Genomic DNA, 23,796 nt, shown 5'->3' with positions numbered 1-23,796 from the left:
AGGGGTACAGTTAACAAAGCCCACCTCGTCCTTATGTTCCGCCCAAAGAGAAGCTGGGAGATCAGAAAGAGAGGGTGTGAGGCAGGTAACGGCACAAGCAGCATTGAGAAGGTTATGGGGGAGAGAAAGAGAGGTGAGGGCAAGAGCAGCCGACGAGGTTTCGTCTGGTATGTCAACAACCATGTGTGAGCCACTAAAAGAAATAGAGAGCCCTAGGAGGCTCATGAGGTCCCGTCCAAGCAGGTTAAAAGGGCAATCAGGCATGCAAACAAAGGAGTGAGAAAACTTCAGTAAAGGATCAAGGGCACAAGTAACAGAAAGGGGGGGCGTGCAACTGGAATGGAAAGGAACCCCTTCTATTCCCACAGAGCTTACAGACCGTGTAGATAAAGGACCCGCATATTCCCTCCCCACTGAGGACATGGTAGCCCCGGTGTCGAGTAAAAAAGGATATTCAGTCCCTGCCAGGCATAAAACAATAGTGGGAAGATCTTCGTTAAGAGGGGAGCTGAATAAAAGATTTAACATAGCAACGGTCGGGGTTTCATCGCTCTGAGGGCAGCCCTATGGGCGGGCAGGATCTCTCTGCCCTGTGGGGCTTGAACCGGCGCGCATGACGGGTTTCTCGCGTTCCTGCTCATCTCGCTGTTTCGCATGACATTCTCTTATCCAGTGCCCCTCTTTTCCACAATAGTGGCACTTTCCATTTCTCCTCCCTCCCCCGCCGCGCGGTCCCGTTCGGCGACCCCTCTCCTGTCGTCCCTCCGCTCGTCCGCCCGGCACGACGGATAAACATGCTTTATTCGTTTTACAGTCTAAAAGACCATCGCTCTCCAGCGTGCGCACCCGCTCCCCGGCCTGACGGAGGACCAGATTATTCCGGTCACTCCAGTGATGTTTTAAAACGCTCTGTATTTCGGGGCGACAATTAGACAGAAAGGTGGACAAGAACATTGGGTTCGGGTTTGCCAAATCAAGTTCAAGACCTCCCAAATGTTGCCAAACTTCCCCAAAGCGTTTCCAAAAGGCCGACGTCAGCTCAGAACGCTCCTGTTTGCAGTTAGTGACCTGTGACAGGTCTCTATTTGCTTGTTTTAAGGCGAGCAGGTATCGCGTCAACTGCTCGCGAAGCTGCTGCAGCGCGTCCGGCGTGTCTTTCCAAAAGAAGGTAGACACGGTGCGCTGGCGAGGGCGACCGTTTTCCCCTACCGGAGGCAATTCCTCCTTAACATTAACAGCAATATCGTTGACGGGGCGGAGGACCTGTACGTTTTCTAACAGGGCCGTCTCATCGTATGCGCCTCCTAATTTATTCTGCAGAATAAACCGGTAGTCGGCTCCCGTTAGCTGACAGTTACGAGAAACATTAATTAACTGATCAACGAAGAGCAGAGGCTTGTCGGGTGACGGAAGAAGTGAGATGATGTCCTTAAGAGCCGACGGGGACGGGGGAGTTATATCAATACCACTGCGCTTTGCAACCCATACACAAGCAGCGTTTTGTGGCGGATAAGGACGCGAGCCGGCGTCTGGACCCACACCATCGGGATTATCCCAATCATCATCATCAGTGTCATCATCGGTGTCGTCACTGCTTTCTTCGTCTTTGCCGGTCTTGGCTGATGCAGGCGCACCTTTTATCCCTCCAGGGCGCTGCCCTCTGTCAACCGTGGGGGGGGGGGGGCACGCAGACACAGCAGCCAGGGACGGATAAATTTTAGGAATCGTTTTTACAGATGACGACGATTTACCAGTAGCTTTTCCGGTCTTACTGTAAGGCGGAGGTTTACTGTCTAACGAGGCTGGAGGAGCAGAAGGAGATTTAGATTTTCCCAACGCCGCCTCCTCCGTTTCTGTAGTAACGGGCGCAGATCGAGGCTTCGGGATGGACTTCAAGACTGAACGGGGAGTATAGGCCTGTTTAAAATTATCCCATACCTTTTTCATGTCATACCACTTAGCGTAACCCTCCCGCATATACGGGCGATCCCAACCGGGGTCCCCTAATCCCTCATAAATCATGCGATAGGCTGATGCAAGATAACCAGGATCGAATGTACCTTGACGAGGATAGGAAGGAATTTGAGGGTTGGCCTCAGTCCAACCTGCCAAATTATCGAGCCAAGGAGAAACATAATAAGCGAAACCGCACCTAGTCATCCATTCGGCCGGGGTTTCCCCTGGCGCAGGCTTAGGGAACGAGCTTCCCATCGTACAATGACAACAAACGGATCTGAAGAGGAACAGACAACAAATATAGTACAAATTTGTATAGCGCGCTCTTCCTGGACTCGAACCAGGGAAAACTGTCCTCCGTAGGACACTACGAAACTACTGCCAACCAGGTAGTCAATCAAACATGTCTTACCTGATTGAGAGTATCACGTCGGGGTCACCAAATTGTTAGAACCTGTGTCTGTCTCAGTTCAGATGCGTTGACGTAAGAGCGCTCTGGAGCAGGGTTAAAACAAACCACACGAGTTAAATCAATCTGGTTTATTCAAGCACTGCTCAACGATACACAGAAAGAGCAGGGTTTATATACATCAGAAGCTTGCGTGACAAGATAAGTAAGGGGCTCGGGGGCACAAGGTCAACTCGCCAGATAAGGAGTCGTTTTATTATACATGAAAGAGCAGACCATACACCCCCTAGAACAGGAGGAACCAGGAATGTGGTTTCAGCGAAACTAGAAGGTACAGAGAAAATAAAAGAGTATGTTCTCGTGATTATGCACGTTTACCAGGGTGTGAAAGGGTCATAAAGCTCAGGACAGCTATGCACGAGAACACACATACAATCTTACACCATCCATTGATTTATTTTTAACTGATTATATCATTGATATTATATCATCCGGAATTGTGTAACCTTAGCAGTTGATCAGCCTTCAGTGTAACATAACTGTGTGAAAGTTTTTGTACAGTGCAGTTGGATTTCCTGTCACTGTGGGCTGCAGAGCGCAGTAGTATAGTGCAGAGTCTGATACAGCAGCAGAGGAGATGAGCAGATCCACTTGGTTATTCTTTTCATCAACTTCAGCAGAGAGACGTGGTGAGATTGAGTCACTTTTATATCCACTTTGGGATATAAAAAGAAGGAACTCCAGTTTAGATTTTGTCTGTCCCATTGCAGGTAGTTTCCTTTATCACTTGATTTGTCGCTGCAGGACAGAGTAACGTCACTGCCTTCATCTATAACTGTATGTGTGAAAAGTGGCTTTATTGAAGCTGCCATGGAGTCACCTGTCATAGAGAAGAGAACATGCACATTCTCATTTTTCTTCCCACCACACAGAAGAATAAATCCCTAATTCAACACTTAATATTTCTGCAGTGTCAAAAAAGGTCAAATTTAACTCACCACAGACACACGAATATAACAGTGAACATGATGAATGGTCTCAGCGGAGTGAAAGTATTCTTTCTGTACTATGTTATGTTCACATCATAAAGGTTCATGAAGCTCCAGCCCACAGCACCACATGACAGTGTCACCATTGTTACTGACAGATTGTTGATTCTTACTGAAGCATCCTGGCTTTACATTCAGCCTCACATGGGGAACCTGTCTTCAACTCAGACTGTCAGTAGAATTCATGGAATTATGAAAAATTAATCATTCTAATCTGTAAAAATCTAATCAATACATTATTAAATGTTTAAATTCCCTGTTATATTTGTTTTATAAGTGGTTTTGCTGCATTAGGAGATTTGGCCTGATCTGAAATTGCTGTAAATAAGTATAAATCATGACAAATAATTTAGTATGACAAGTTATTATTATTATTATTATTATTACAATGTGATTGATTTATTGACTTTGTAATAATGAAGCCTGTTATTTCATTGAGGTGAGGAACAAACCAGCTGCTGCTCTTGGTAATATTATGAAAGATGCCACCAAGCCATTAGGCCTTAAGAGGTGTGATGCATTTTGTGTGTGACGTTTGCTGGATCGAGTGAAGGTTGCACAGAGAGAGAGAAAGAAACTGGGTGTTTTATTTATTTGTGTTTCTTATTTCCTCCTTCAACCCTCATTGGGGCCTTTGACAGACCTGAAGGGAGAAAGATTCCGTCTCAGGTTCTGATCTAAAAATATTGGGACCTGAGAGAAGTGGTGCTTGTGAGTTCTTGCTGCTGAGGAAGAAGTTTCTTCAAAACATGTTACACTTAAGTCTCTATCATCGAGCCTTTGACACCAACAAAAATACTTCAATTAAAGCTCTAAAGGATTCTTATAATGCTGAAAATATTTGTAAGTTCCTGGTTACATAGCACTAGGAAACTCGGGACAAGAACTCCATGACATGTACATGGAAAAAGCATGAGGTTAAGAAAATTACAAGTTAAAAAAGACAAGAAGACAGAGTCATCTATATCCCTCACCCTATATACCAACTATATACCAAGTTTCAAGATATTATTTGTCACATTTTTCAAGTTCTGCTGCAGGAAACCAACCCTACCTTTTTACACTGACCTCAGCAGCCCATGGCATAAGCCTACCAGTCCTTTGGTCCAGGTGAGCTAAAAATTAAAATTTCTCACATTTCTTTGTCTCAAAAGGCACATATACATTACTTAATCAACACATAAAGAAAAGAAAGAAAGCACAACTTTATTCATCATACACTTGTGAAATTTCCTCTCTGCATTTAACCCATCTGAAGCAGTGAACCCACACACCTAGAGCAGTGGGCAGCCATGCTAACAGCGCCCGGGGAGCAGTTGGGAGTTAGGTGCCTCGCTCAAGGCCATCCCATATTAACCTAATCGCATGTCTTTGAACTGTGGGGGAAACCAGAGCACCCAGACACAGGGAGAGCATGCAAACTCCATACAGAAAGGCCCCCTCTGGCTGCAAACCCAGAACCTTCTTGCTGTGAGGCAACCATGCTAACCACTTACACCACCCAAAATTATGCTTACTCAGGTAGCGTTTTTTCTTGCCATGACCCAGATTCAAAACGGGGTTACTGTGGCCACAACGCAGAGTACTAACCACTATACGATCATGGCGAACTACTCAGAGATAGGCATAGACTAACTTTCAAGACCATACCACTCATAGTTTTCAAGTTCTGCTCTGGAAACAAAACCTCAGACTAACCTGAGAGACTTAGTCTGAAATTGTTTCCATGGAAACATGAAAAATTTAAATTTCTCAAATTTCTTAGTATGAAAAGGCACATCTGCATCACCTTGTTAATATGTATACCAAGTTTCAAATCCGTATCATGAATAGTTTTGGATATATGCTTCGGAAACAAACATTGCTCTTAGAAACTAAGTCAAAATCTATTTTTTATGTAAAAATTTGAAAAATACTTGAGAAAGTAGCCAGAATGTACAGTCCATTGACACACTGCATTATTTAAAATGTGTGTCCTTTTTTTGTGAGACAAATAGTAATTGTGATTATAAAATAAATTCATTGAAAGATGTGTAAAGTACTTTTATATAACAATAATTAATACTTAATTAACAATTATAATTATTATTACAACAATTGTTAAGCAATTTATTGTTATATAAAAGTACTTTACACATTTTTCAATGAATTTATTTTATAATCATGATTTATTTCTTTCATATACATGTATTTATCAAAAGTGAGGTGATGTTGGGTGCGGGAGGTTTTTGCATGACCCAATAAAAATAACTTCAAAAAAGTAATATATGAGTAAAAGTTCACCAAATGCAACATCAGGAAAGTAGAAATTTTGCAAACACTTTCACAGTCATAACCCCAGTGCAGGGGCTTCAAGGTTCTGCTGTGGCCCCAAGCTTCAGCAGCTGTGAAAGAGTTAAGGCTCCATAGCTCAGTGGTGAGACCACTGCTCTAGTAAACATGGGATTGCGAGTTCAATTCTCACTGGGGCCTGCAAGGAATGCTTTGAAGGTGGAAGGATGATCTAGGTAGAAGAGGGGATATTGAGAATGCTGACACCAGAAAGTGCTGCTGATGATTTCTCATCACCTGAAGACCACTTTCTGCTGGTCAGAAGGGCCTCAAATAGACAGTTTGAAAATCAGTGAGATTGCTGAGGATCTGAAGTTGTCTTTGGTGTGTAATTTCTGTAAAGCACTTTGCCCTCAAGTCTCCATCAATGCCCACCGTCAGGTGGTATTTGTTTATATTTGGAGGCTACTTTGCAAAATTTACCAAGTCTTTTTTTTGGTAATAATATACAAGTTCAGATATGAATTCATAAATCTGGGCTTGTTGTAATGTTTGTAGGCTGCTGTTTCATAGTTAATTATGCAGGGGAACTTTGCGCATAAAAAGAGCCCTGAAACCACATATAGGAAATTGGTATAAAAGTATTACATAATTAATATGCAATTATTATATCCATAATAGGTGTTATTTGTGGCACGCAACCTTTTTACTCAGGTCAAAAGCAGGGTTCATACATTAGATACCCATTTAACCCTAAAAGGGCCTAAACTACTGAGTGGGATCAGTTAGAACCTCAGAGGTGGTGTGCTGCTCAGTCTATTCAACTGACATAACTTTCTGCTTTTAGGAGTTTGTTACTCTATAGATTCTTTATCTAAAAGTATGTTTGTTTCAAGATTGATGAAAAAAGTGTTTAACAAGGTGACTGATTTTCTGTTTGGGTCCCATAACTCTGTGAGATTTGTTGCAAAAATTATTTCAGCAAGTTAGTCGCTTCGTTGTGTGTCTATCTTTGCCTGTCTGTACGTTTGCATGCTTGTGTTAGATGTCTGCCATAATTAAGAATATAACTCTTTCTTACAAATTGTAGATAACTAGTGAACCTGTTAGTTATAGAGTTACTGAAATGTCTGATGCTTATCTGTCCATGCACTCTCCATACAGAACAACAGACAGTCCAGCAGATACAGAGGAAACTGACATTGTCTAGTTGTGAAAGTGACATTGTTTACTTTTGAAAATAATCCAGTGGCTGTTCTGGTCATAATGTGTTACCAATAACTGCTTTTATCTTTGTGTTTTGTGTTTGAATCCTTAGGCAAAGTGTTACTTCTTGATGTAGTTTGGACATAAAAAAAAATAAAATAAAAACTGTGAGCAGCTTAGTAATAAATGTATCACAGAAATTTCTGAAATGAGAGATTGTGAGCTGAGTTCTGGAATGTAGATAAGCTATAAATATTCTCAAGTTCTGTAGCAATAGTGTAAAATATTTCTGGCTTTTTTATGTTCTCTATGTACTTAAATGTCTCATTTTAAACTTAACTTGATAATATCATGTAAATATATGATTTCTATTCATATAAAGTTAGTAAATGGGTAATTTAAAAAAATACAGATGTTATAATGGACTTAAGTGATACGGATATATGGTTGTTTTTTTTACATTTTTACATGCGATATTTAGCATTTCCTTTTTTGGTGAAAATGGTGATTGCTGACATTACAACAAGTAAAAATAATGTTTGGGATGTAAATAAAGGGTTAATACTGAGAAACCAGACTTGGCAAATTTTGCAAAGTAGGTTACATATGCTCCCTGACTATAAAGTTTCTTCAAAGCATGTTGCACTCAAGTCTCTATCAGTGAGCCTTTGACATCGTAAACAAAAGACTTCAATTAAAACTCTAAAGGATTCTTATCATGCTGCAAATATTTGTAAGTTCCTGGTTACACAATTCCAACTTTTAGCACTAGGAAACTTGGGATAAGAACTCTATGAGATGTACACGGAAAAAGCATGAGGTTAAGAAAATTACAAGTTAAAAACGACATGAAGACAGTCATATATATCCTCCACCCTATATGCCAACTATATACCAAGTTTCAAGATATTGTCACATTTTTCAAGTTCTGCTGCAGGAAACCAACCCTACCTCTTTACACTGACCTCAGCAGCCCATGGCATAAACCCACCAGACCTTTGGTCCAGGTGAGCTAAAAATTTAAATTTCTCACATTTCTTAGAATCAAAAGGCACATATACATTATCTTGTTAACATACATACCAAGTTTCAAATCTGTATCATGAATAGTTTTGGATATATGCTCTGGAAACGAACATTGTTCTTCGGAACTAATTCAAAATCTATTTTTTTTATGTAAAAATTTGAAAATTAATTTTTCAAAAATCCAAAATAGCAAAACACAGCAGTTCACATGTTGCTTGATACGTATACAAAGTTTCATGAAAATATCTTCAGTAGTTTTAAAGATATGGCCTGGAAATGAAAACATGACCAGATGGAACCTGTTTCTATATCCCCCGCCAAACTTCGTTTGGGCGGAGGATAAAAAAAGGACCAAAAATACTGTGGGTGGTAAAAGAGAACAACAGGACTTGCTTGAAGATTCTTGAAGACGTTTCACCTCTCATCCGAAAGGCTTCTAAGACAGAAGTATTCGGATGAGAGGTGAAACGTCTTCAAGAATCTTCAAGCAAGTCCAGTTGCTCTCTTTTACCACCCACAGTTTACTATGACCTGGATGACTGAGAATCTTCACAGACATGCAACCAAAAATACTGTTTGGATTTTTTTTGGTTGGAGTTCTCATCACCTGAAAACCATTGGCTGCTGCTGAGGATGACCCCACATGAAGAGCCTGAAGATCAGGAGGTCACTCATGGTGCTTATGGTTCGTCTCTTGAAGGCTTGGCCTGTCCAGTGTTTTTGTTAGCTCAGATGAGAAAGTAGCCAGAATGTACAGTCCACAGCCCACTCTACGATTGACACACCACATTATTTAAAATGTGTGTCTTTTTTTGTGAGACAAATAGTAAACAGAAGCTAACTGCAGCTAAGAACTAAAGTTGTGAGTGATGTGACACCAATTTCTGTGGGCTGTTTTGAGGATCGGTGCAGGGGCTTCAAGGTTCTGCTGTGGCCCCAAGCTTCAGCAGCTGTGAAAGAGTTAAGGCTCCATAGCTCTCCCTGGCGAGCGATAGTCTGTTTCTATGAGTCCAATCTCTCCAATGTCACAGCCAATCGCTACGCTTCTCTCCAATCTCACAAGCCAATCGCTACGCTTCTCTCCAATCTCACATTGGATTCTCCAATCTCACAAGCCAATCGCTACGCTTCTCTCCAATCTCACATTGGATTGTGCGTACCTTGCAACGGAGAATCTTCGCTCAGTTCACTTTTTTCAGCGGCTGTCGTCATCAATCCAGCAATACTAAAAGTAAGACCATATTATGAATAAAAGTTTTCTGTAAAAACTTTGTGTAAATTCAGCAACGAACAAACGATTGTCAGATAAGTTTACTGTCTTGCTAACGTTTAATACCTGTGGAAAATGATCATATATCAATTCAATGGCATGTCAGCGTTTTTGCGAAATTACTGTTATTGACGTAAAGAAAGCAAATATGATGATCAAAAGGCATAGATTTACATATGAATGATGTTAGCATAATATTAACGTAAGGATGGACATTATATTTAACCTATGCTACGATGGTAATTTTGTGGTTGGACATTAACTTCTGCCACAATGGTAATATGATGGTTGATTATAAACATGTGTTAGGCTATTTATCTTGACTCAGTGTTGATATTCAATGATAAACCAACAATAGTTTGAATTTGTTTAGCATTTTATTTGTTAGCATTCTCTTGTAATGTTACCTCAATATGGCTTGTTTACAGTAAGTGTGCACCAGTCCCAGCATTAGTGTAAGAATATGGCTTGTTTACAGTAAGTGTGCACCAGTCCCAGCATTAGTGTAAGAATATGGCTTGTTTACAGTAAGTGTGCACCAGTCCCAGCATTAGTGTAAGAATATGGCTTGTTTACAGTAAGTGTGCACCAGTCCCAGCATTAGTGTAAGAATATGGCTTGTTTACAGTAAGTGTGCACCAGTCCCAGCATTAGTGTAAGAATATGGCTTGTTTACAGTAAGTGTGCACTAGTCCCAGCATTAGTGTAAGAATATGGCTTGTTTACAGTAAGTGTGCACCAGTCCCAGCATTAGTGTAAGAATATGGCTTGTTTACAGTAAGTGTGCACCAGTCCCAGCATTAGTGTAAGAATATGGCTTGTTTACAGTAAGTGTGCACTAGTCCCAGCATTAGTGTAAGAATATGGCTTGTTTACAGTAAGTGTGCACTAGTCCCAGCATTAGTGTAAGAATATGGCTTGTTTACAGTAAGTGTGCACCAGTCCCAGCATTAGTGTAAGAATAAAGGGTGTTAATGTGTGTATCCAAGCTATTTCTCTATCGTTATATAAATGGGAATTGTGATCACTGTCTTTATTTTTACGTTTTCTTCATTCAGATGAGTAAGAGCCATAAAGGCATGGGGGAGGGGGAGTGGATGGCGAGATTGAGAACTTTTGTCTCCAGTGGAGTTTGGCCCTCTGGCTCTGGTAACAGACCAGCGCCAAGGCAAAAAAAATGGCACGACCTCTATCAAAAGGTAAAGTAGGAAGACAGTACTGACTGCTTAACAGAGATTAGTATGTTGAACACTGAGTAACTCATTCTTGACTGAGCGATAATGATAATTGCGATAATTGTAGATAGAGAAATGCCCCCTCCAGACACGTGGGCAGGCAACACTTTTTGGTGGGCCCACAGGCTGCACTTGTGGTTTCCATACCACAAAGGTGAGCTATTTGATGTGCTGACTGATTCTTCAAGCTTTTGTGGTACTAAAACATGCTCATCTGCTGTTAACTATGTCTTCCCATTCTGTAATTCCATTTTAGCAGCCTGCCACACAGTCACCAGCGGCAGGAGAGCCAGCGCCAGCCAGTCAGGGATTTGTGGCCCCTGCAGCTGCTCAGAAGACTTTCTTGCGGCCTCCTCCAAGCCTGTCAGCGGTGAATATGATTTATACTGATTGCTTTGAATGATGCCGTCCCACTTGAGCTTTAAGTGTTCTGTGTCTGTTTTCATTGAAGTCATACTGAATGTTAACTGCTTTCAGTTCACCAAGCAACGTTTTGGCGGGGTGCAGTCAGCCTCTTTGAAGCCACATCTAGTGGCCAGAAGGACCCCAAGCCCCACTCCTCTTCCTCCCTCTGCTACATCCTCTGTGAGGACCCCAAGCCCTGCTCCCTCTGCTGCATCCTCTGTGAGGACCCCAAGCCCTGCTCCCTCTGCTGCATCCTCCATGAGGACCCCAAGCCCTGCTCCCTCTGCTGCATCCTCCGTGAGGACCCCAAGCCCTGCTCCCTCTGCTGCATCCTCCGTGAGGACCCCAAGCCCTGCTCCCTCTGCTGCATCCTCCGTGAGGACCCCAAGCCCTGCTCCCTCTGCTGCATCCTCCGTGAGGACCCCAAGCCCTGCTCCTCTTCCTCCTCCTGCATGTCCACATGGTGATACCCACACCAGCAGCCTGGTAGGAATAACACACTACAGAAGTCACACAGATTACTTGAGTGTGTGTGTGTGTGTGTTTATGTATGCGTGCATATGTGTGTGTCTGCATTTTATTTGCTGAGTTTTAACTTGTATTCATGCATAAAACTAATTCTTATTTTATCTTCAACCTATCAGGATGAAGCAGGAGATGGAGCTTCATTTTGGTTGCCAGGGGAGTTGAGGAAGACGATCCCCACACAGGACCAGCGCTGGATTGCCAACACCATATTACAGTCTGGCAGACTACGAGCGGATCTGAAGTTGTGGTATGAGCCCCCAGTCCCAGCACTCATTTACCACCAGACCCCGACTCCAGACCACTTTTTCACACACAGGCTGATGGTGTGGATGCCCTACCACCTGTGGAAAGTGAGAGTTTTCTGCCCCTCCTGTGGAAAGCAGCTGACTGGATATGGTGTCCATAAAAGGGCCCGTAAAGTCCTGGACATTGACAGGTATTACCTGATGCTGACCGAAACCCTCAGGTGCACGGTCTGTTCCCTGAATTACTTGTCGACCAGTCAAGCTGTCCGGGAGCAGCTGGACCTGCCGCACGCCCAGATGTTCAGGCTTATCCTGACCTGCAAGTGAGTAAAGCTGAAGCAAGCTGGTGAATGCTGTTCATTAATTGTGAATATTACAGTGCCATTAATTCACTGTTTAATTATATGAATTAAAAAAAAGTGTAGGACTCCTCCTTAAAGGTACAGTCTGATTTGTTGTTCTTGTTTGGGGGCAGGCTGCAGACTGTTTGTTTGCACTAGAGAGGAGCTGTTGTTGTTTTGAATGTGTAAATATGTTCTGTTATTTTTTGGGGGGACACGCTGCCCCAACTCTTTGTGTGATCTTGAATAAATGTGAAATATGTTTCTATGAACAAATGTGAAATAATTTTTTTTAAATATATCAAAATGGGTCTTTTTGTGACTTAAGCACTTTCATATATATACTATATTTTTTTTTAATTAAGTTTTTTATAATAAGGTGTAAGATTGTATGTGTGTTCTCGTGCATAGCTGTACTGAACTTATGACCCTTTCACACCCTGGTAAACGTGCATAATCGCGAGAACATACTCTTTTATTTTCTCTGTACCTTCTAGTTTCGCTGAAACCACATTCCTGGTTCCTCCTGTTCTAGGGGGTGTATGGTCTGCTCTTTCATGTATAATAAAAACGACTCCTTATCTGGCGAGTTGACCTTGTGCCCCCGAGCCCCTTACTTATCTTGTCACGCAAGCTTCTGATGTATATAAACCCTGCTCTTTCTGTGTATCACTGAGCAGTGCTTGAATAAACCAGATTGATTTAACTCGTGTGGTTTGTTTTAACCCTGCTCCAGAGCGCTCTTACGTCAACGCATCTGAACTGAGACAGACACAGGTTCTAACAATTTGGTGACCCCGACGTGATACTCTCAATCAGGTAAGACATGTTTGATTGACTACCTGGTTGGCAGTAGTTTCGTAGTGTCCTACGGAGGACAGTTTTCCCTGGTTCGAGTCCAGGAAGAGCGCGCTATACAAATTTGTACTATATTTGTTGTCTGTTCCTCTTCAGATCCGTTTGTTGTCATTGTACGATGGGAAGCTCGTTCCCTAAGCCTGCGCCAGGGGAAACCCCGGCCGAATGGATGACTAGGTGCGGTTTTGCTTATTATGTTTCTCCCTGGCTCGATAATTTGGCAGGTTGGACCGAGGCCAACCCTCAAATTCCTTCATATCCTCGCCGAGGTACTTTCGATCCTGGTTATCTTGCATCAGCCTATCGCATGATTTATGAGGGATTAGGGGACCCCGGTTGGGATCGCCCGTATATGCGGGAGGGTTACGCTAAGTGGTATGATATGAAGAAGATTTGGGATAATTTTAAACAGGCTTATACTCCCCGTTCAGTCCTGAAATCCATCCCGAAGCCTCGGGCTGCACCCGTCACCAAGGAAACGGAGGAGGCGGCGCTAGGAAAATCTAAATCTCCTTCTGCTCCTCCAGCCTCGTTAGATAGTAAACCTCCACCTTATAGTAAGGCTGGAAAAATTACTGGTAAATCGCCGTCAGCTGCAAAAACGATTCCTAAAATTTATCCGTCCCTGGCTGCTGTGTCTGCGTGCCCCCCCCCCACGGTTGACAGAGGGCAGCGTCCCGGAGGGATAAAGGGTGCGCCTGCATCAGCCAAGAACGGCAAAGACGAAGAAAGTAGTGACGACACCGATGATGACACTGATGATGATGATTGGGATAATCCCGATGGTGTGGGTCCAGACGCCGGCTCGCGTCCTTATCCGCCACAAAACGCTGCTTGTGTATGGGTTGCAAAGCGCAGTGGTATTGATATAACTCCTCCGTCCCCGTCGGCTCTTAAGGACATCATCTCACTTCTTCCGTCACCCGACAAGCCTCTGCTCTTCGTTGATCAGTTAATTAATGTTTCTCGTAATTGTCAGCTTACGGGAGCTGATTACCGGTTTATTCTGCAAAATAAATTAGGAGGCGCATATGATGAGACAGCCCTGTTAGAAAACGTTCAGGTTCTCGCCCCCGTCAATGATCAAGCTGAAAATATTAAGGAAGAGTATGAAGGGGATGACGGTCGCCCGCGTCGGCGCACCGTGACTACCTTCTTTTGGAAGGACACGCCGAACGCACTGCAGCAGCTTCGTGAGCAATTGACGCGATACCTGCTCGCCTTAAAACAAGCAAATAGAGACCTGTCACAGGTCACTAATTGCAAACAGGAGCGTTCTGAGCTGACGTCGGCTTTCTGGAAGCGCTTTGGGGAAGTTTGGCAACATTTGGGAGGTCTTGAACTTGATTTGGCAAACCCGAACCCAATGTTCTTGTCCACCTTTCTGTCTAATTGTCGCCCCGAAATACAGAGCGTTTTAAAACATCACTGGAGTGACCGGAATAATCTGGTCCTCCGTCAGGCCGGGGAGCGGGTGCGCACGCTGGAGAGCGATGGTCTTTTAGACTGTAAAACGAATAAAGCATGTTTATCCGTCGTGCCGGGCGGACGAGCGGAGGGACGACAGGAGAGGGGTCGCCGAACGGGACCGCGCGGCGGGGGAGGGAGGAGAAATGGAAAGTGCCACTATTGTGGAAAAGAGGGGCACTGGATAAGAGAATGTCATGCGAAACAGCGAGATGAGCAGGAACGCGAGAAACCCGTCATGCGCGCCGGTTCAAGCCCCACAGGGCAGAGAGATCCTGCCCGCCCATAGGGCTGCCCTCAGAGCGATGAAACCCCGACCGTTGCTATGTTAAATCTTTTATTCAGCTCCCCTCTTAACGAAGATCTTCCCACTATTGTTTTATGCCTGGCAGGGACTGAATATCCTTTTTTACTCGACACCGGGGCTACCATGTCCTCAGTGGGGAGGGAATATGCGGGTCCTTTATCTACACGGTCTGTAAGCTCTGTGGGAATAGAAGGGGTTCCTTTCCATTCCAGTTGCACGCCCCCCCTTTCTGTTACTTGTGCCCTTGATCCTTTACTGAAGTTTTCTCACTCCTTTGTTTGCATGCCTGATTGCCCTTTTAACCTGCTTGGACGGGACCTCATGAGCCTCCTAGGGCTCTCTATTTCTTTTAGTGGCTCACACATGGTTGTTGACATACCAGACGACACTTCGTCGGCTGCTCTTGCCCTCACCTCCCTTTCTCTTCCCCATAACCTTCTCAATGCTGCTTGTGCCGTTACCTGCCTCACACCCTCTCTTTCTGATCTCCCAGCTTCTCTTTGGGCGGAACATAAGGACGAGGTGGGCTTTGTTAACTGTACCCCTTACGAGGCGGTCATTAAACACTCTTCGCCAGTATATGTAAAACAGTACCCCCTTTCCCCAGCTAAACTGTCTGGCATTGATGATGTTCTGTGTTCTCTCCTAGAGCAAGGTGTGGTTGTTCCCTGTGTCAGCCCTTATAACACCCCAGTGAATCCGGTGCAGAAGCCCAACGGCACGTGGCGTTTCACCCAGGATTTGCGTAAGATTAATGAGTTAATTATCCCAGTCGCCCCATTAGTTCCAGACGTTCCCTCTCTTATGGCCTCGATTCCGTGTGAACATGCGTTTTTCTCTGTGATTGACCTCTGTTCTGCCTTTTTCAGCGTCCCTGTGGGCCACGACACGCAGCCCCTGTTCGCTTTTACGCACAGGGGAAAGCAGTACACATGGACCAGGTTACCCCAAGGATATGTCGATTCCCCCGCGGTTTTTACAGCCGTAGTGAGGGACGCCTTGGCCGGTTTGTGCCTCCCCTCGGGCTCCTCCGTGCTCCAATACGCGGATGATCTTCTGGTAACGGCGGAGGACGAGGACCTTTGCGCTAAAGCCACACTCGCTCTCCTCTCTCTTCTGGCGCAAGAAGGTTTCAAGGTCTCACGAACTAAGCTTCAGTTCTGCCTCCCCACTGTTCGATATCTGGGTCACGATCTCTCCCAGGGCTCCCGCAGGCTCAGCCCCGAGCGTGTGCAGGTCATCCTAGACACTCAGGTGCCTGCCACCAAACACGCCCTCATGGCTTTTCTGGGACTTATCAATTACTGCCGCCAGTGGATTCCTGACTGTTCCACCTATGACAAGTGTCTGCGCTCTGCAATTCTGCACTCGGACCCTTTGACTCAGCCCCTGGTGTGGTCTGATGAGATGCTGACGGCCTTCAGGGCCTTGAAACAGGCTTTATGCTCGGCCCCTGCTCTCGGACTTCCGAATTACCGTTTGCCGTTTCATTTATATGTGTGCAACCAGCAGGGAACTGCGTCTGGGGTTTTGGCGCAGGAGCACGGGGGGGGTATGCGGCCTTGTGCGTTCCTCTCTAAAACTCTTGATTCTGTGGCACAGGGTCTCCCTGCTTGCCTCAGGGCGGTGGCTGCATGTGCTGTCATGGTCACGGACGCTGAACGGCTGGTTTTGTCTCACCCGCTCGTTCTCCACACCTCACATGATGTAGTGCACGTTTTAAAGAACCTCAGTACCCAGCATTTATCTGCGCAGCGTCGCTCTGGATACGAGTCTATTCTTTTGGCCACCGAAAACCTTACTGTTAAGCCCTCCTCCTCTTTTGATTCTCTCGCGCACGCGCTTCAGCGCCTCCTCAATTCACAGGATGATTTTCTTCCTTCTGAAACACACGACTGCATTTCTAGCATTCTTTTCGAGACAAGTATCCGCCCCGACTTACGCTCCACCCCGTTACTTTCAGGTGATTCGCTGTTTGTGGACGGCTCGTGCTCACGCCCCTCTGACGGCGTTTTCGTGTGTGGTTATTCTGTGTGCCGCCTTCCTGATGAAACTGTTGAAGCTTTTTCTCTTCCTTTCTCCTCGGCTCAGGCTGCCGAACTATACGCTCTAACCCGTGCATGTGTTATTGCCCAGGACACAGACGTCACTATCTACACTGATTCACGTTACGCTTTCGGCGTTGCTCACGACTTTGGTCGGATTTGGGCTTCGCGTGGGTTCACCACTGCAGACGGTAAGCCCATTTCTCATTCTTCGCTTGTTACTGATTTAATCACCGCCTGTCTTCTCCCGCGCTCTTTAGCCATTGTTAAGACTCGTGCTCATTGTATTGGGGACTCTTTTGAGATCAGGGGAAACTCTCTCGCCGATCGCATTGCCAAAGCCACGGCTGCCTCCGGTGTTTTTCCGCCTTCGCTTACTCTCTCCCTGGTCTCATCCAGTCGCATGATTAGTGCCGTTCTTCCGGACATTGACTTGATCTCCCTCCAGGCCTCCGCTTCGGCCTCAGACAACCATTTCTGGGACTCATGCGGCGCGCAGCCGTCTGACGGCGTTCGGATCGATGCTCAGGGCCGCCTTTGTTTGCCTAGACATTGCACTCCATTTCTCGTCCGCGAGTTTCATGGTCCCACTCACCGCGGACGAAGGGGGGTAGTGGAGGATTTATCCAAAATATTTTGCATCGACAAAATACACACCGATGTACATCACATTCTAGACAGATGTTTAACGTGCGCCCAGAATAATCCATCTAAACCAGGCGCGGTACATCAGCACCTTCCCATACCTGACACGCCGTTCCAGGAATGGCAGATTGACTTTACTCACATGCCAAAACAGGGCCCCTTTAAGTATCTCTTGGTCATGGTCGACAAATTTTCACGATGGGTGGAGGCTTTCCCTTGCGGGAAAGAAGACGCTCGCACGGCGGTAAACAAATTGACGCAAGAAATCATTCCGCGTTATGGTCTCCCGGTAGGGATAGACTCTGACAAAGGTACGCCGTTCACCTCTAAGGTGACACAAGAACTGTGTAAAGACTTAAAGATCCATTGGCGTTTCCACATCCCGTACCATCCGCAGTCCTCCGGCATTGTGGAGCGCGCAAACAGAACAATCAAGGGTAAGCTGCGTAAAGCCATGCAAGAAACCGGCACTAAAAACTGGGTACAAATTTTACCCTTAGTCCTCGCTGACATGCGAATGACCGCTCAAGTGGCCCTCGACAACCTGTCTCCATACGAGCTCGTGATGGGCCGGCCTTTTCCTACACCCTGGCGCAGAGGTATGCAGGCTATAGGAACGAGTGATCTTGATGTACATCTCAGTGAGTACGCCGTGGGTCTCATGCGGGTGTTGGATGAGTACTGGACGAGACTAAATTCCAAAAAGCCTCCCATTCCTGAGGCACCCACTCACCCCTTTGAGGTAGGGGATAAAGTGTTGGTAAAGAAATTTGCGAAATTAGGCGCTCCTTTGGAGGAACCGCCCTACAGTGAACCCACGGATGTGCTCGCTGTAACTCGAACGGCTGTACTAACTGACCTTTTTCCACAGTGGATTCATGCCAGTCGAATAAAGAAGGCTCCAATGTAATAGAAATCTATATTGTTGATGCTTAACAGGTTTTTGTGTTTCAGAAAGTTGCTGTGACAATAGCTGACGGCCTTTTCAGGGATCCCCTTTCCAGCATCCGGAGTGATCCGGTTTCGGCTGATCTACAAAGAGGGGATGGTCGGTGCGTCCCGCAGACTTCTGAACTGAGGAATCTGGAAGACACGTGAGCCTGGGCTACCTTCAACTATCTACATCCTGTGGACACAGAAAGAACAAAGTCAGTGACCAGTATGACTTTCCTTCTGGTATTGGTCTTAGCGCTTGGAGCAGGGAATCCCGCTCAAGCCAGCCACGAGGACAACGTTTTTTGGCAATTTGCCAACTGGACTGCTAAGCAACATACTAATGAATCATGTTATGTTTGTCATTTAATGCCCGTAAGCTCAGTGTCCACGTCTCTCACCCCTATGTCTGCCAATACATTAGAGTCTAAACTGTAGTTATACTCTGTAAACAAAGTATAAAAGAGGGGATTGTAAGATTGTATGTGTGTTCTCGTGCATAGCTGTACTGAACTTATGACCCTTTCACACCCTGGTAAACGTGCATAATCGCGAGAACATACTCTTTTATTTTCTCTGTACCTTCTAGTTTCGCTGAAACCACATTCCTGGTTCCTCCTGTTCTAGGGGGTGTATGGTCTGCTCTTTCATGTATAATAAAAACGACTCCTTATCTGGCGAGTTGACCTTGTGCCCCCGAGCCCCTTACTTATCTTGTCACGCAAGCTTCTGATGTATATAAACCCTGCTCTTTCTGTGTATCACTGAGCAGTGCTTGAATAAACCAGATTGATTTAACTCGTGTGGTTTGTTTTAACCCTGCTCCAGAGCGCTCTTACGTCAACGCATCTGAACTGAGACAGACACAGGTTCTAACATAAGGATTCTACAAAAGCTAATATAATACAATATACCTTTAACACCACATGGATAGCAAAAACACTTTGGATGAAAATATGAGGCAAATGTCTATTTTAATCAGTGTTAACATGTTATATAACGTAATCTGATGTGATTCAAAAGACACTTGTCAGTCTTTACAATAGCTGTCACTCAATCAAAAACCTTTAACAACCAAAAACCTTTAAAAAAAGCCAACAGTACTTGATGGAACATGTTTAATATCAATATTAATAAAAGTTGATGAAATATTACAATTGTACTGAATGTCAAATTGTTTCGCCGGAGGTGGGATTCGAACCGGCGATACCAAAGTCAAATATATTTATGGGAAAATAGAAAAATTATTTTTTAAAAATTATTCACAACTAATGTTTACCATGGTTCAATACTTAAAAATCATAAAAATTAAAAGCTAAGCCCTTAATAATCTTTTCTCTTCCCTTGCCCTCTTTTTTCCTCTTCTTCCCCCCCCCTTAACAGACTATTGTTCCCCAGCCTTCAAGGAAGTTCGGGTGAGAAAAACTGTTTTGAGTCCGTTGCGTGGCTGTTTTTTGTCTAACGTTATGGCAATAGTTTACTTCCTTGTTACACATTTTATAGTAGCTGTATAATTTTCATAATGATGTCATTTTAATCTGACAAAAGTGCGGGGGATGAAATTGTGTTTCAACAAAAGTGGGGGGGATGAAACGTACGCATCCCCCGCGGGTGATACGCCCCTGATCACAGGTGTTCAGCTGAGGCTTGTGCACTGAAACTCCTCCATAGTCCTTGAATAAGTTAATGATATAATGCAATGTAGAGGGTGAAATATCCAAATCCCTTCCTTTATTTCTTTGAGGAACATTTGTTTTTCAACATTTCAATAATTTTCTCACGCATTTGTTGACAAACTGGAAATCCTCGGCCCATCTTTGCTCCTCAAAGACTAGGCCTTTCCTGGATATCGATTTTGTACCAAATCATGAATACAATCACCCAGGGGCGCAGATAGGATTTTTGAACTGGGGGGGACTGAGCTGTCAGCAAATGATTCCATTTTGTGTATATATGTGTGTGTGTGTGTGTGTGTGTATATATATATATATATATATATATATATATATATATATATATATGTATACACACACACACACACACACTACCGTTCAAAAGTTTGGGGTCACTTTGAAATGTCCTTATTTTTGAAAGAAAAGCACTGTTCTTTTGAATGAAGATCACTTTAAACTAATCAGAAATCCACTCTATACATTGCTAATGTGGTAAATGACTATTCTAGCTGCAAATGTCTGGTTTTTGGTGCAATATCTCCATAGGTGTATAGAGGCCCATTTCCAGCAACTCTCACTCCAGTGTTCTAATGGTACAATGTGTTTGCTCATTGCCTCAGAAGGCTAATGGATGATTAGAAAACCCTTGTACAATCATGTTAGCACAGCTGAAAACAGTTTAGCTCTTTAGAGAAGCTATAAAACTGACCTTCCTTTGAGCAGATTGAGTTTCTGGAGCATCACATTTGTGGGGTCGATTAAATGCTCAAAATGGCCAGAAAAATGTCTTGACTATATTTTCTATTCATTTTACAACTTATGGTGGTAAATAAAAGTGTGACTTTTCATGGAAAACACAAAATTGTCTGGGTGATCCCAAACTTTTGAACGGTAGTGTGTATACCGGTACATGTTATTTCACCTCTCTCACTGCCATCACCAGGAACTACCTGCAGGCCAGGACAATGATAACATTTTAACATAGCCTATGGAAATCCAAAGTTTACACATTATCATCACGCACAGAAATTGCAAAACTAGTTTTAAAACCGCTAAATTCCAACTGTTAAACATAGCGAGAGGCTGGGCTACGTGTGTGTGTGTAAAGTGTAAACCAGTGCATCCTGACTTTCTAACTATGCCTTTGTGTTGTGTGAGCGGCAGTCAGTCAACAACTCTTCACAAAGTTTCCTGATGAAACAATAAGCTCGCTGAAATTATGGCAGGGAACGCCAGATTAAACATTAAAACTGCCTTCTGAGCACTGTATCTACAGGCTACCACCGAAAGAAGGAGGCTACCAGAAAGGCTTCTCTACTCCGTACGATTTTACTTTCACTCCGACATTACTTTGAACAGACTATCAAAAAATTGCAAGGTGATATGATAAAGTAAGGCACAGTTTACTTACAGTGGTTGTTTTTTGTTGAAAAAACGATGCAATAGTTTTCTGCCTTTTGGCACCCTTCATCATGCCGTGTTGGGGTCCTGAACTAAGAGGCGCTGTCCCCGATATGCCTGTCAAACTTGTAACCATAGCAACCAAGCTCGAGCTCGCAACCTGTGCAGTCTGCGCAGTTGCAACTATGTCTGTACTGCTGTGCACCTCAATAAACCGAATGGTAATTAGTCTTTTGATTTTTCCGTGAGGTTTGCCTTATGCAAAGAAATAAGACAGCATAGACGTTTTTTCCTCCCTATAAGTGGGGGGGACCGAACGAGGTGAATTTAAATCTGGGTGGGACGAATCCCCCCCGTCCCCCCCTCTATCTGCGCCCGTGCAATCACCTGTTGGCATCATCTGTTTCAAATTACATCATTGTTTAATTGTTTTACCCCATCACTAGCCCTAAATTTCCCTGTCCCAACTTTTTTTTGGAATGTGTTGCAGACGTGAAATGCAGGAATTGATGTATATTAGTAAATGAAATGAAGTTGATCAGGCACATGCTCTCTCTCACAGCTTGTGGTTGCTTGGCTCTGTGGGTGGCTCCAGACCAGTTTGTCTAGCTGAAGGCTGAACACCACTGCTGCCTGAAACATCATGAAAATGAGGAAATAAGAAACTCCACAACTGTATAATTTTTGTGGCTTGTTTGAGATCTGACAATTATTTCTTCACCCACATCTAAAGATTTGCGATATAAGCTAGTATATCCTTATTATTATGGACAGAATATAGGCTATATATCTCATGGATATATAAATTAAATAATCAAACAGCTGGATTTCAGTTGTTGATGGCAAAATGCTGTTGACTGCAGCAGTGATTTCAATACTGCGTTTTTCTGACTTTCTATGATGCTACTTTTCTGGCTGCCAAATATAAATAATCTGTTCAATTGGACATTTGAGCTCCTATTTGGAGGGTGGAGAAATGTTTCTTCTTGAACGTATCATGCCTATCCATGTTGGAAAGTCTTAGGCACAGGCTCTAAACCGAGAATATTTAGGGGTGTGATATTTAAATGACGATGATTTACAGATGCTACATTTATCAATGACCGATCAGTCTTATGCCGTGATTTCCTCCGGGTGCTCCGGTTTCCCCCACAGTCCAAAGACATGCAGGTTAGGTTAACTGGTGACTCTAAATTGACCGTAGGTGTGAATGGTTGTCTGTGTCTATGTGTCAGCCCTGTGATGACCTGGCGACTTGTCCAGGGTGTACCCTGCCTTTCGCCCGTAGTCAGCTGGGATAGGCTCCAGCTTGCCCGCAACCCTGTAGAACAGGATAAAGCGGCTAGAGATAATGAGATGAGTATTTGTTTTACTGGCAGCACTGTGACACGTGCAGTTTTACATGTTCACCCCACATGGGTTCTTCTTCCCACCTCCAAAATAAACAAGACTGTAGGAAATTTGCTGGGATAAAATGTCCCTATGTGTGAATGAGCATGTGAAATGGTCTGTACATGGTGCTTTGTCAAGTTATAGTTATGTTAGATAAGTTATAGGGCCAGTGGCGCAATGGATAACGCGTCTGACTACAGATCAGAAGATTCTAGGTTAGACTCCTTGCTGGCTCGAAAACTTTAAAGGGTGGCATAGTGGTTAGCACTTTTGCCTTACAGCAAGAAGGTTCTGGGTTCGAGCCCAGTGGCCGGCGAGGGCCTTTCTGTGTGGAGTTTGCATGTTCTCCCCGTGGGTTTCCTCCGGGTGCTCCGGTTTCTCCCACAGTCCAAAGACATGCAGGTTAGGTTAACTGGTGACTCTAAATTGACTGTAGGTGTGAATGGTTGTCTATGTGTCAGCCCTGTGATGACCTGGCGACTTGTCCAGGGTGTACCCTGCCTTTCGCCCGTAGTCAGCTGGGATAGGCTCCAGCTTGCCCGCGACCCTGTAGAACAGGATAAAGCGGCTAGAGATAATGAGATGAGTATTTGTTTTACTGGCAGCACTGTGACGCGTGCAGTTTTATATGTTCACCCCACATGGGTTCTTCAGTTTCTTCCCACCTCCAAAATAAACAAGACTGTAGGAAATTTGCTGGGATAAAATGTCCCTATGTGTGAATGAGCATGTGAAATGGTCTGTACATGGTGCTCTGTCAAGTTATAGTTATGGTAGTCAAGCTATAGGGCCAGTGGCGCAATGGATAACGCGTCTGACTACGGATCAGAAGATTCTAGGTTCGACTCCTGGCTGGCTCGGAAACTTTAAAGGGTGGCATAGTGGTTAGCACTTTTGCCTTACAGCAAGAAGGTTCTGGGTTCGTGGCTGGTGTGGGCCTTTCTGTGTGGAGTTTGCATGTTCTCCCTGTGTCTGCATGGGTTTCCTCCGGGTGTTCCGGTTTCCCCCACAGTTCAAAGACATGCAGTTAGGTTAACATGGGGTGGCCTTGGGTTGAAGTGCCCTTGAGCAAGGTACCTAACCCCTGGGTGCTGTCGTGTGGCTGCCCACTTCTCTAGGTGTGTGTGCATGCGT

At 44.4% G+C, this 23,796-nt stretch overlaps 1 non-coding gene across 1 annotated transcript; it reads left to right on the top strand.

The window, feature by feature from the left end:
* Positions 1–23,449: 23,449 nt before the first annotated feature.
* Positions 23,450–23,522, top strand: trnar-acg (transfer RNA arginine (anticodon ACG)). The gene has a single exon. It is a non-coding gene; the product is annotated as a tRNA-Arg (tRNA).
* The last annotated feature ends 274 nt before the right edge of the window (positions 23,523–23,796 follow it).

This window comes from Neoarius graeffei, chromosome 1 (assembly GCF_027579695.1).
Source record: "Neoarius graeffei isolate fNeoGra1 chromosome 1, fNeoGra1.pri, whole genome shotgun sequence".
NCBI classification, from domain to species: domain Eukaryota; kingdom Metazoa; phylum Chordata; class Actinopteri; order Siluriformes; family Ariidae; genus Neoarius; species Neoarius graeffei.
The sequence above is the reverse complement of the archived record's forward strand: the minus strand, read 5'-3'. Positions and strand labels throughout refer to the sequence as shown.